Source organism: Cervus elaphus, chromosome 20, assembly GCF_910594005.1.
Source record: "Cervus elaphus chromosome 20, mCerEla1.1, whole genome shotgun sequence".
Lineage (NCBI taxonomy): Eukaryota > Metazoa > Chordata > Mammalia > Artiodactyla > Cervidae > Cervus > Cervus elaphus.
This window is the reverse complement of record NC_057834.1, coordinates 54,075,566-54,088,658: the sequence shown is the minus strand read 5'-3', so window position 1 is coordinate 54,088,658 and position 13,093 is coordinate 54,075,566. Positions and strand designations below refer to the sequence as shown.

At 44.2% G+C, this 13,093-nt stretch overlaps 1 long non-coding RNA gene across 1 annotated transcript; it reads left to right on the top strand.

Moving 5' to 3' along the window:
- Nucleotides 1-10,386: 10,386 nt before the first annotated feature.
- LOC122677862 lies at nucleotides 10,387-12,609 on the top strand. The gene is made up of 3 exons (XR_006335940.1): nucleotides 10,387-10,473; nucleotides 10,889-10,969; nucleotides 12,500-12,609. It is a non-coding gene; the product is annotated as an uncharacterized LOC122677862 (long non-coding RNA).
- Nucleotides 12,610-13,093: the final 484 nt, after the last annotated feature.

Genomic DNA, 13,093 nt, shown 5'->3' with positions numbered 1-13,093 from the left:
TGGTTTACATGTCCAGCCTCATTTCTTGCCAGTTCTACTTTTCCATCTTCCCTCAGCCAACCTTTCCTTCCTAAATCTAGCTTGCTATCTGTCCAACCATACAGCACTGCTTTCTAATCTCTTTCTAATCCCAGGGCCTTTGCACATGTTGTTTCTTCTCCTGAAAGCCAGGAAGTCAATTTTAACCTAACTTTTGCTTATTCCTCATTACTTCGTTCCAGCTGCCCTTGGCAAGAGTTCAGTGCCTCTCCTATGTGCTCCTAAAGCACTCTGGCCCTGCACAAATTGTAGTATTTATTTTAAAAGTTAATTCAGTAGATATTTACTGAGTACCTGTCATACATCAAACCCTTACCATCCCAGAACCATGAGTAAAGACTCATGCTGTTCTTTCTGCTTGCCATGTTTTTTTTTTTTTTTTAATTCTTCATTTGACCAATTCTTTTTTTAAAAGTTATTTATTTATTTTATTTTTGGTTGCTCTGAGTCTTTGTTGCTATGCATGGGGTCTCTCTAATTGCAGTGAGCAGGGGCTACTCTTCGTTTTGGTGTGTGGGCTTCTCATTGTGGTGACTTCTCTTGTTGCAGAGCACAGGCTTTAGGCACATGGTCTTCAGGAGTTGCAGCACGCGGGCTCCAGTAATTGTGGTACACTGGCTTAGTTGCTCCACAGCATGTGGAATCTTCCTGGACCAGGGATTGAACCTATGTTTCCTGCCTGGCAGGCAGATTCCTGTCTACTGTACCACCAGGGAAGTCCATTTGAACTACTCCTAACCTTTGGGTCTCAGCTAAAATATTTCCTATGAAAATTTTGCTTCCTTATTCTCTCCCGCAGCATGCTGTATGATTTAGCTTATTTGATAGTGGTGTCTCCTTCTCCACACCTAGGAAGATGCCGTATCTGCTCTATCGCCCACTGTGTGCCTGCCCAGCCCTGGCTCTGAACCAGGTCCTCAGTGGGCATTGGTCGCACATGTGTGGAGCAGGGGGAGGCAACTGTGTTCTCTCGTCAGACTATGACAGGGGGTAAACCATGACTGGATGCTCCAGGGGTATCTGTGGGACCTGAAACTTAGACAATTTGAAGGACCCTCTTTAAGAAAAATAAAAAATTACAAATCCAAAATTGGGTGTGAAAGTGGATCTTTGCTTAGATTGGGAAAAATGACAACAAACTGTAGGACTCTTAAAGTTGAAATATTTCACAAATATCACAAGATACAGAAAAGTAATACAATGTTTTTATTAATTGCCTGGCACACTGCTATAATACTTTTCTTCCTCTGCATTTTTTGTTTGAATACTCTTTTCTCACCTCTTTATATAACAACAGTTTTGTCATCTTTTCTGTATAGAAAAAAGAAAGTGAATTAAGTCTTTCCTCCAGCATAATAAAAATAAGATTTATTATTGATGATTAGGATGCATAAAACATGTGAATTCACAACCAGACATACTTGCTGTTTGTACGGCTGCTAGTTTATACTTTACAAACATATTCTGATAAGTCCTATTTGGCGTAATTGTCATCAAAAAGAAAAAAGGTATAGTATAGAATTTCATCAGTGTATTACTGAATATTCCTAGTATATATGACGTGGTTATCTGTGAGAGCTGAATCCTGCATTTAGAATTTTACACATAGATTTTCCCATAGACTAGCTTTTGGCTCTGTACAATTCAAATCTTGTTTCTCCTCCACTACCCACATACTTCCACTGCCAGTTCTGTAGGATGTATTCAAATCTGATACGAACTTTGGCCCTGCTCCTTAGTGCCACATGCCAGATGAGAAGATACCATGGGCACTAGGAGGATTCCCGGAAGCTACTTCCACACTGAGATGGCTAGACAAGTTTATTTAAAAAGTGACTGCAGGACTTCCCTGGTGGTCCAGTGGTAAAGAGTCTGCCTGCCAGTGCTGGAGACATGGGTATGATTCCTGATCTGGGAAGATCCCACATGTCGAGGAACAACTAAGCACCCGTACCACAACTACAGAGCCCACGCTCCACAACAAGACAAGCCACTGCAGTGAGAAGTTCATGCACTAGAACTAGAGAGCAGCCCCAGCTTCCCACAGAGAGAGAAAGCCCATGAGCAGCAATGAAGACCCAGTGCAGCCAAAAATATAATAGTAAAGAAATAAAATTTTTAAAAAGTGACTGCAAACCACCCAATATACCTCCACAGAATGCAAACCTAATTGTATCCCCTACTTACTTGCCCTTGGCCAGATCCCATAAATGCCACTTCATTGCTGCTCTACCCTGGGGGAAGTGTGACAGAGTCTGAGCAGAAAGAGACAACATTCTTAACTAAGTGTGGTTAAAATAACTTACATTTGCAAAGTTGACCAAAACATGAACAGCATTGCCAGTATCCCTTTCAGGACTTGTGCTGATGGGATGCCCTAAAGCTTAAGCTTCCTTCATTTCATGGTAAGCTTGCCTCAGTCTGTATCTTAGTTGTTATTGCATGTTGCCCTGGCACCTCTCCTGGCCCATAGTACAGTGGTCCCCCTAATCCTTTTGTTTTCTACAATTTCAGTTACCCTGTAGTCAGCCATGTTGGAAAATATCAAATGGGAAATTTCAGAAATAACAATTCATGAGTTTAAAATTACATGCCATTCTTAGCCGAAGAATTGATGCTTTTGAACTGTGGTATTGGAGAAGACTCTTGAGAGTCCCTTGGTCTGCAAGGAGATCCAACCAGTCAATCCTAAAGGAAATCAAACTTGAACATTCATTGGAAGGACTGATGCTGAAGCTGAAGCTTCAATACTTTGGCCACCTGATGCTAAGAACTGATTCTTTGGAAAAGACCCTGATGCTGGGAAAGACTGAAGGCAGAAGGAGAAGGAGACGACAGAGGTTGAGATGGTTGGATGGCATCACCAACTCGATGGACATGAGTTTGAGCAAGCTCCAGGAGTTGGTGATAGACAGGGAAGGCTAGTGTGTTGCAGTCCATGGGGTCGCAGAGTCGGACATGACTGAGCGACTCAACTGCACTGAGTAGTGTGATGAAATCTTGCGTGTCCTGCTTCATCCCACCTCCTCCCACTGAGACGTGAATCATCCTTTCATCCAGGATATCTCTCCTGTTAGCATTTAGTAGCCATCTCGGTTACTAGCATGACCATCATAATATTGTGGTGCTTGTGTTCAAGTCACCCTTGTTTTACTTAATAATGGCCCCAAAGTGCAAGAGTTGTGATGCTGGCAATTCAGATATGCCAAAGAGAAGTTGCAAAGCGCTTTCTTTAAGTGAAAAGGTGAAAGTTCTACACTTAATAAGGAAAGAAAAAAATCCTATGCTGAGGTTGCTAAGATCTATGGTAAGAATGAAACTTTTGTCTGTGAAATTGTGAGGAGGAAGAAAAATTCATGCTGGTTTTTTTTTGTTTGTTTGCTTTGTATTGGGGTATAGCCAATTAACAATGTTGTGATAGTTTCAGATGAAGAGACTCAGCATATTCATGTACCTAATCTCCAGTAAACTCCCCTTCCATCCAGGCTGCCACATAACACTGAGAAACTCGTGCTAGCTCTGTCGAACCTCAGACTGCAGAAGTTAATGCCACAGTGCGTGATAAGTGCTTAGTTAAAATGGAAAAGGCATTGAATTTGTACCATAATATATTTTGAGAGTGAGAGGGAGAGAACATGTTTATATAACTTTATTCTAATATATTATTATAATTGTTCCATCTCTTACTGTGTTAATTCATAAATTAAGCTCTTTCACAGGTATGCAGGTGTAAGGAAAACCAGTGTATATAGGGATGACTACAGTTTCAATCATCCTCTGGATGTCCTGCGACATAGCCCCTTGGATAAGGGGGACTGTGGTAGTTTGCTTAATAAATATAGAGTGAGTGAGAAAAAGTGTTGCTTGGCCTCATTATCCAGGAGATATTCTTTTCCCCAGTAGATCTCATTGCCTTGATTTAAAGCTGGTGCTCAAGAAATAGTTCAGTAGAGTTATTGGAGGCCATGGGAGGGGGGAAGAGGGGACCGCTAGGCGGGGTGAGTTTCCCATCCCCTCCTCACTGGGCAAAGAAGCCAGTGCCAACACATCAGCTGCCCTCATTAGCGGCCATGCTGCCCTGGCTGCCCTCTCTGGGTAATTCTAATTGGCTCCAATCAAGGAGAGCCGAGTCCGGGCTTTATTAACACTGACAGCAGCTCGTCTGTTAGAATCGCAGGTAGAAAGGTCACATTGGAAACAACATTTCCGAGCACAGAGTAATTACGGACAGAGCTCATTCTGGCTTTCACAGCTATGCTGAAGAATCTTTATTTATCCAGCCCTGCTGTTGGGGGCTTTCTGTGTCCTGCTTCTATTTTCTTCCTTGTTGTGAGGAGGGTTGGCCTTATGAGTCACACATAAGTTTTTTCTTCATGGCTGAAGGTCCAGCAAACAAAACCAGTCTGGATTCCCAAGGGGCTCCACAGGGTTCCACTGCTGAAGAATTTGAGTCTAAAATTGCAGAGAAAGGAGAATGGGCTGCACTTCTAGACAAAAGATGGTAGGTCATTGGTGCTTGTGTACTAAGTGGCCTCTGTCGTGCCTGACTCTTTGTGACCTGGTGGACTGCCAGGCTCCTCTGTCCATGGGATTCTCCAGGCAAGAATACTGGAGTGGGTTCCCATGCCCTCCTCCAGGGGCTCTTCCTGACTCAGGGATTGAACCCGCGTCTCTTGTTTCTCCTGCATTGGCAGGCGGATTCTTTACCACTCACGCCACATTTACATGTATTGGTGTATGAGAACCAAGGACACTTCACACTTTCTTGCAGCTGCTTAGCATGTGCAGCTCATCTGCTATACTTGGGTGAAATCTTCCCTGATCCTCAGGCAGTGAGTCGCTCTTCTCTTTGCGCTCCCACAGCATCTGGCTCATGTCTCTATTATAGGACTCGTCCCACTGTATTTTATTTATTTGCTTTGCCATCTGTCTTTCAAGATGGACTGCCAACTCCTTGAGGGCACTGACCAAATCATTCATATTTATATTCTTGGCTTATTCCCTAGCTCAGGCCCTGGTACTTGGTAGATATTTATTGTATGATTCTCCAAATGAAGGGAGTGGAAGGCTGATAATATTGTGAACCAGTGTGGGCATGGAGTTGTACAGTAGAAACAGCATGTCAGAGTGGTTAATTTAGGCCTTTGGTGTCAAACTGGTTTAGATTCCTGCTCCACCACTATGTTAATTAGGATTAGGTTTGGCTGTAAATGACAGAAAACCCAAAACAATGGTGGTTTAACCAAGCTGGGTGTTTATTTTTCTTTCATGTAAAAGTTGAGAGGTGGTTACCTCAAGATGGCTGAGTTGACTTGGTTCCATGGAGCCCACGGAAACCCAGGCTCCTTCTACCTTGTGGCTCTGCTATTTGTGGCCTTGGTCATGTCACGGCTCAAGCTGGCACCCTTCTAGCTCCAGCTCTCAGGTCAGCATTCCACCAGCAGGAAGGAGGAAAGAAGACTGACATTTCCAGGAAGTTGCACATAGCATTTTTTAAAACTTTTTATTTTGTACTGGGGTATAGCCGATTAACAATATTGTGACAGTTTCAGGCGAACAGCGAAGGGACCCAGCCATACATACACATGTATCCATTCGCTCCTAGACTCCCCTCCCATCCAGGCCACCATACAACACTGAGGAGAGTTCCCTGTGCTATACAGTAGGTCCTTGTGTACAAAGCATTTTTGCTTACATCTTGTTATCCATGATTTAGTCACATGGACTCACCTAGCTTCAACAAAATCTAGCAAATAAATATAGTCTTGATTCTAGAAGGCCACATATTCAGCTAATAATGAGAATCTATTATTCTACAAGGAGGAGAAAATGGATTTTAGAGGACATTGTTGTTTAGTCGCTAAGTCGTGTCTGACTCTTTGCAGCTCCATGGACTATATAGCCTGCCAGGCTCCTCTGCCAATGGGATTTTCCAGGCTAGAATACTGGAGTGGTTTCCCATTCCCTTCTCCAGGCGATCTTCCAGACCCACGGAGCAAACTTGCGTCTCCTGTGTCTCCTGCATTGGCAGGTGGATTCTTTACCACTGAGCCACCAGGGAAGCCCTTAGAAGAAAATAGTCCCTGTCATACTTGCTTACTAATCATGTGACTTTGGGGAAGTGAATTAACCTGATTCTCTATTTCCTCATTCAAGAGTTTAAGGAATGCAAGCAGATGCCTTAGCAGAGTGCCTGGGACTTAAACGGTTCAGTTTAATGATTATTATTTCTGTGGTGCAGCTAGGCTGGCAAAAAGAGGTGTCCCTAGTAGGGAGTTTGGGCACTCCAGTCAGACTGTCTGAATCTGAGTCTTAACTAGTACCACTTACCTGGTGTATGACTTGGGGTTAGTTACTTGACCTTTCTGAGCCTTTTCTCATCTATAGAATTTCTCATCCATAGAATGGGGGTAATAATACTCCTTTCTTCATAAAGTTATGAGGATCATTTGAGATATTTATGTAAACCATTTTGCTTAGTAGCTAGCAGTAAATACACTTCATGGGTGGCTTCTTCTATTGTCAGTCAAGGCAAACCCTGAATGACCTTCGGATGGGCCATGAAGAGGATGACGGAGAAAATTCCGTAGGATTCTACCCAGCCATGAGACTCCAAACTGAATTCATTCTAAGGGGGCGGGACTACTGCTGTAACCAGGAGGCAATAAATTAACTTGGCCAACAGTGACTGCACAAGTACACTTGCATTTTGAATTGCCTCCAAATGGAGCTGACTTTCAATGCAATGAGAATGTCCTCTGTCTTCCTGCTTGTTTCTATTTCCCAAGGCTGTCAGCAGTTCTCACCAAGTAGGGGCTTTTCCCAAAGGGGTCAGGTAAGAAGCTCTGGGAGGAGAAGTGTGGAGAGCCAGAAGGGATTTCTGGCTGGGGCAGGACCAAGGGGGGTTGTGCCCAGGCTGCGTTTGGGTTGGGACTTCTGTCCCTTCAGGCAGAAGTTGCAGGAAAGCAGAAAATATGCCAGGATCAGGTAAGACAGAATGCAACTTGATGAAATGAGCAGAATCCACCATATCTCTTCTGCTCAGCCTCCTGGGATTAGTGGTTAGGTCCATCAAGTAGCCTGAGTATTTATTATCAGGAGACCCAATGCTCTGCAGCCTGGGAAGAGCTGAAGGCACAGAACCTTCTCAGGTAGCTTGTTGGTTTTGTTTTTTATGGCAGCCAAAATGGGACCCTCTGTCATTTATCCCCTGTGTTCACAGGCTGCTCCTACCTCAGTGCTAGCTGAGTAGCTGCCAGGGGTCCCTGAGAGACAGGAAAGTCTAAGTGGGAAAATGCATGATCATGCCTGACTCTAGCTCCCTGGCTCCCAGCCTTTCCTCCCCACCCAGCCTTCCCTCTGTGCTGACCACTCCATCAGTCACCACAGCCTCACAGGGCGACTCCTGGGTACCCACCTGTAAATGGAACCACTGTTTGATACCAGAAAACCCCCAGTTAAATCAAGAATCAACCGCTTTTCTGTAGTCTGCAAAAGAATGGATCATTTGAAGTGAAAAATTGGAAACAACCTAATGACTAAGGAAAGAAGGATTGTACAAATGAGGGTTCCATCACTTCAAGTGATATTATGCACCATTAAAAATATAATTGTGACGGTTATGTGGTGATGTGAGAAAATGCTTCTATTATGATGTTAAATGAAAATATAAAACCTCATCTTTGCATAACTGTAGAAATTACATGTGTTTCTGGACAAAGAAACACCAAAAGAAAAAATTGAGGTGATAGGGTTATGGGTATCATTTTCTCTTTCTTTTATGTATTCTGATATCAATTCTTGCTCTTTGCACCTATCGTGTACTTCTGCCCCACCCCCAAAAAGGAAAAAGAACTCAGACCACTGGAATTTGCTAGTCTGACTCCTTTGCTTACTTTGGTATCAACTTTTCAATCAATGTTCTCAGGAAAAGACATGACTATTTTAAGTTGAAAGCAAACTCCAGATGAACCCTCTTCAATTCTCCTCCCAGTAGGTGGTAAATGATGAAAGCAGGTCCTTAAGGACCAAACCAATCCCGCCCTTGCACTGAGGCCTGGTAACAACAGGGTAAGGGGTCGGGAGCTCAGGTGCTGAGCATCTGAATTCCAGGATTGCCTTCAGCAGGCTCACCTGAAGTAGGAATTAGAGGCAGGGCCAGTTACTGTTTGGGTCTGGGAACAAAACCACCCACCCCAAAGCTCCTGACTCTTTGGGTTTGGCTGAGTGAACAGGAGAAATAAGAAATCATCACTTAACGATGACCCAGAATTTCAGGAGCTGCTTTAATACCATTCCTGCCACCAACTTATTGTGTAAGCTGGAGTGACTTGCTCAGCCACTCTCCAGGTTAAGAGGCCAATTGTAACCTGTCTAAATGGCTGATGGGCAGAAAAACAAATGACAACAATGGCACCAGGCACTCTGAGAACAAAGCAAGTCTATTGGGAAGAACATGGGGTCTGGAATCAGAAACTCTGGATTCAAGCCAAGGCTCTGTTACTCTTGAGCAGTATGACTTTAGGCTAATAGCTTCTTAGGCTCAGTGTTTCATCAATAAAATGAGGATAATACTCTCCACTCAGTTGGATTGTTGTGAAAATGAAGTGAGCTCAGGTATGAGAAAGCAGCTTTATAAATTGTAAAGCATATGTATTAGTTTGCTAGGGCTGCCATAACAAGATACCATGGACTGGGTGGTTCAAACAACAGAAATGTAATTTCTCACAACTCTGGAGTCAAGTCTGAGATTAGGTGTCAGATGAAGCAGTCATTTCTTTCTGAGGTCTTTCTCCTTGGTTTATAGAGATGGCCATCTCTCTCTGTATCTTCATCTTGTCTTTCCTCTTGTGTTGTCTCTGTCCTAATCTCCTCTTCTTCTTATAAGGACAGCAGTCATATTGGATTTAGGCCCACTCTAATTACCTTAGTTTAACTTAATTACCTCTTTAAAGACCCTGTCTCCAAATATAGTCATATTCTGAGGCATGGGGGGTAAGGACATCAACATATCAATTTTAGGCAGATTCAGCCTGTAATAGTACTATATAAACATTTTTCTGGACCTACCCAGGACTGCCCATGATGGGCCTTCAGAACACAGTGGAAAATAGCCTTGCTGGTCGTTTTCCATTATGGCATCAAGGCAAGAGGCAGTCAGAGGCAACTGCCAAAACTCTGAGTGAGCTTTTCTCGCTGCAGGGCCAAAACCTTCTGAGGCTCTGCTGCTCCCAGTCTTGTGCAGCAAATAAACAAGCCGTCTTCCCTTTGGGTTCAGGATGCTTTTTTGTAGGAAAGGAGTTATTAGTACTTAATAGCTTCTAACTCACGGGGAAACAGGTTTGTGTGGGCTGTGGGTGTTTGTCTCTTTTTACTTGTATGGGTGTCTTCAAGAACAGCCCATTGAGGTCTTATAAGGAGCTCTCATCTGCTGATGGATAAACCACAAATAGGGAGCCCAGGTCATTTTTCAAAAGTATTTACTTTCATCTGCTGGGAAAAGGCCTCAGCAAACATTTATCAAGTGCCTCCTTGGTGCCTGGGGCTGACTGAGGAGTGGAAGGAGAGTTTGGCTTACTTAGCAAACACACTGCTTGCCCCACGAGGAGGACAGGAGACCGGTCGCCGTGTCAGGAGCTGGGAATGCACTTCTGTGGACACTACAAGCTGAAGGTAAAGCAGAGCAGAGGAGGGTCCCATCAGGAAGTCCGGCCACCTGGGCTGTTAGGTTATTTTGGCCTTTTAGGGAGGTCAGTAAGAGACAAGTCTGGCTTACCTGCAAGCTGTCCCTGAGTGGCACAGGAGCTGGTCCCACCAATTTTACAGTCACTTGGGTCCCGGGGTTTCCAACGTGGTATGGAGACGAGAGGGCTCAGTACTCTTCATGGAAACCTGATACCAATTTAAGGCCAATTGACTTGCCCTCCTTCCAAATATCTAGAATTTAGTCTAGCGGATAGAGGCTCTAACTACATCAATTTGCACCTTGGCCCCCAAATGGTTCTCTCCTATTGACCAGAAGTCGAGGACTTGTGTTGTTTTTGCCTGCCCAGCTTACCCTCCTACTTCTCCTAGAAATAAAGCCACTCTTCTCCATTACATGTGGTTCAGGTGCTGCTGCCCTCATCTCCCCCAACACAGAGAGGTACCTGTCCTCAATCTGGCCAATGAAAATAGACCTCTCACCCTTGACACCAATGATTGGCACAGGGTTGGGCACATGATTGAAACAGCCAATCAGCATCTGTTTTAGTCACTTACGGAAGCCAGAGGAGAGAGGCTCTGCCCTCCTTTTGGATAATAAGCCTTGTTCTGAAGCTCCCGTTCAGCCATCTCCACCAGTGTTGAGGGATATAGCAAATACCCCTGGAGGAAATACCATCTGGAGGAAATAAAGCCAATGAGCAAAGAGAAACACAGCTGAGAGATGTAAAGGTAAAGAGAACCTTGAAGCAAAGTTTGAGCCCCTGAATCCACCTCTTCCCAGAAGCCAGTAAATCTCCTATTCTGCTTATCTTCCTTTGAAGTGGGTTTCTGCTACTTGCCATGGAAAGAAAATGCCGACTGTTGTAACAGGGTTGTACCAAGGCTTGAACCAAGCCTCCATGGAAGTAGTCCGATTTTCTCACGCTCAGCCTATCATGTTTCCCCCTGACTGGAGCCCTGATTATTATAAAACTAATTACGGGCAGAGTATGGGGGCCAAAATCACTCAGGGATTGTCTCACATGTGATGATAACAGTTTACATTTGAGTTTGGTTTGGGGCGGGGGCTTTTGTTTAGGCTTGCAAAATGCGAGCCCATTCTGACTCCAAGGCCTTACTGAAGGCTTTCTGACTCAATTTTCAGGCGTCACCCCCTGAACATTTGATTTGCAGTAACCTGTGTTTCCTTCTGCACAAAGTACTTGAATCGTCTCTCCTCTAACACGTAAGCCTGACAGCTTGGGTTTCTCTCCCCGCTGTGTGACGGTGTGAGGGTTTGGACAGGAGCCTGATGGTGATTCTTTCTTTTTGTTTTTGTTGCTGTCAAGTTACACCTTCTTAAAGGTTGCCTCTTGTCCTTTGAAGCAGATTAAAAAAAAAAATGGCTATGTGTCTTATGCCCTCTATGTATAAAGAGCCTTTTATTATTGATGAAGATATACTATTCCAGGAGACTCTCCAGCTTATTCAGGTCAAGAGCTGGGCACCTTTCTCCAGACCGTGTTCAGCCTCTAGTCCCACAGTGATGTGAATACAAAGCAGTCTTCATTGCAAGTGTTCAGCACACAGGCCTAAACCCAGGCAAAGTGCATGGCATGCAAAAAGAGGCCCACTTTCTGGAATGGATGAACATACGTGTATGGCTCAGTCCCTTTGCGTTCACCTGAAATTATCAGAACATTGTTAATCAGCTATACCCCAATAGAAAATAAAAAGGTTTTTTTTTTTTTGAAGAGGTCTACTTTCTGTTTTAGCTTCTGAGACGCTAGTTAACCCAGAGAAGGAAGACCAGGGAGAGGAGCTAGACTAGTACCCCTACATTCTATCCCTTTATTTCTCTGAAGATCGATGATGATTATAATTTGTTGAGGATCTGCTAATGTGCCAGGTACTTTAAGTGCTTGGCATGTTACCTCCAAAAAAAAAAAAAAAAACCAAACCTCAAAAGAATTGTCGTATGGGGTAGAGAGTGTTATTCTCATTTTGTAAGTTAACAAACTCAGAGATGTTGCTAGAGTACCTGAAAGAAATGAAAGGGCTATTCTGAAGCTAGAGGTGGCCCTGGAGTCTTGAGGGCTGGCAGGTGGCCAACACACAGGTGGGCGCTGCTGGGTGGTCTGCAGGCCCCCGGAAGATACAAGGCAGAGATCCTGGACAGGCTCCAGGACGGTGGGCCCTGTGTGACCCCCCTAACCCCCAGCTCCCACCCACAAAGCCAGACACATCCCCCGGTGGGGTGGCAGGCGAGTGGCTGTATCATCTTCCTGAAACACTTGCTGACTTCATGTTATATTTTGTCATTTTGTTGATTACATTTGTTAACATAATCTCGTGTGAATGGGTCTTATAAAATGTGGACCTGAGGTAAACCATCATTTGGTATATTGTAATAGTTTTCCCCACTCATTACACATACTAAGCAAAGCAAAATGTGTATAAATTCTTCATCTGAGACCCTTGGGCCAGTAAGCAGAGGTTATAGTTGTTTCTCGGTCCTACTGGTGAGTTAAATTCCCTAGTAGCTCTGCATTATCTGTGTCAGTAAAACGTGGGTGAGGCAGAGTGAGAAGCATGTTGCAGTGTTGACTCTCAGATGCTAAAGCCAAAGCCCTTTTAAATTGTTTTGCTAAGGGTAGCAAAGCCAATAAGTAGGATCAGGCATGGGAGGGCCAGGGATCACCACTGATCTTTATTTTTCAGATTTGAGAGTCTTGTAGCCTTTACAGAATCCATTCCCCATTCTCTCTACCCATAGAATTCATATCAGAATTGTGCAAATGGAAGTATCCAAGAAAACAACTCTAGTCCCAGGTTACCCGGTTGGTAGCTGGTACAGTGGGGCCAGAGCCCACGCACAAGCATTTCCCAGGTAAGTATATTCTTGAGAACTAGTGATGCTGATTCTTCAATGTGGGAGAAGAGGCTGCTGCCTTTCCCTTCATAAGCATTTGCCTCGCCTGATTAGACTCTGATGTGTCTAGAAATGAGGCCAGTGAAACAGCCAGAGTGCAAGGCAGTGTGACACATGTTCTTCAAAATCCTTCTTGTCTTTCCCTGTGGAGCAGCAGTGGTTACCCTTTCTCTTCGTTTGAACCCCTGGATGTATCTTGGACATGTTTATGGTTCTCTTTTTCCTAAGGGACACACTTGGGCAAGGATTTGAACAGATGTCTGCCTCTGGGGGCTTTCATAGCTTTCCTGGCTGTCCTTTGTCTTCAGCCTTATTTCTCTATTTCATCTTTCACTCTACTTTTAATTCTCATTGGCACGTGGAAGACTGTGCACAATAGAGAAAGAAGCCATCTCTGGGCAGGTGTAGCCTGAGCTGGGCTGCATGGCTTGGGTGAGA